Source organism: Octodon degus, unplaced genomic scaffold (assembly GCF_000260255.1).
Source record: "Octodon degus isolate 3935 unplaced genomic scaffold, OctDeg1.0 scaffold00150, whole genome shotgun sequence".
NCBI lineage: Eukaryota > Metazoa > Chordata > Mammalia > Rodentia > Octodontidae > Octodon > Octodon degus.
Genome location: NW_004524726.1, coordinates 2850624 through 2851879, shown reverse-complemented (window position 1 = coordinate 2851879; position 1256 = coordinate 2850624).

Here is a 1256-nt window from a genome sequence, read left to right as displayed (position 1 = left end):
CTTTCACTACTATATCTGTTAATCTAAGCAACAGTTTTGACAATAAAATAGACATAACCATTGTTAGTTAGCTGTTCTTGTTTTGAAAATCTGTAACATATGTGTTGTTGTGTTACACTGCTTCTGTCTTGGTTTCTGCTATTTGTTTTTGCTTTTGTTTTCACTCTTCAAAATAAAATGAAATTTAAAAAGTAATGGCCTAAAACATCATGATGTTTTAGGTTTTCTCAGAGTCATAATATAATTTCTGTTAAATTCTTCTGGGGTTGAAGATTGAACTTTATTGTTTCCTAAATTTTCCTGTAAAATTTCAATGGTTCTTAGAGAAAATACAATTGAAAATTTGTTCCAATATAGACAATCTATTGCACAAAAGTATCTTCTGTGCCACAATTCTATGATGTTTTTAAATTAATTTTGGGTCATTTATACAAGAAAAATTACATAATGAAATAATGATTTAATTTTATACATAAGCCATTACTTCATCTTTTACTCTCAGAGTGGTGTCATCATAATTTTATCACGTTACATTAGCGGAACTCATGGTACATGTAAAGCATATAGCTGCTCATTAAACATGTGTGTTCTCAGATGAGACAGGAAAAGCAAATGCACTGTGTCCCATTGACACATAGCAACCTAATGAGGCAGGAATCTCCAGTACTGTGAAAGAGGCAACTAAACAGCTTGAGCGGTAAAACTTGCTTCAGAAAACTTACCTCAGAATCAGACTCAGAATTCTGAGAATCAGGCTCTGGTTAGTATTGTTCTTCAAACTCAGTTTACAATTATTTTGACATTTTTCCTATTCCTTTTATATACAATTATTAAACATGTTTTTCATCAAAAACCAGATAAGGATATTCGTATAGTCTGGCAGTGCTTTGGTGCCTGGGATTTACACCTATACTTGTGTCACACATTGGGCTTTCAAATCAGTGATTTTCACAAAAAATTCTGGCTTTGATTAATATGTGCATTTTATGTGACTTTCAGCATTTGCCAAAGTCTCTTAAGAGACTATTCATATGAGTAACTTGCAGCAAAAAAGCAACAGAATCTAATTTCTCTTCAAGTAGCTATATAATTATTTTATACTCAAGAAGCTCTGAGTTGAACTTTTCTAATTATACAAGATAGTTAAATATTCTTAAATTTTTAGACAGCCACACCCAAAGAACTACTTTGATCTTTTTAAATACTTTTTGTTTCCATAAATACGTGGAGGAAATATGATTATGTTTCTCTTTATT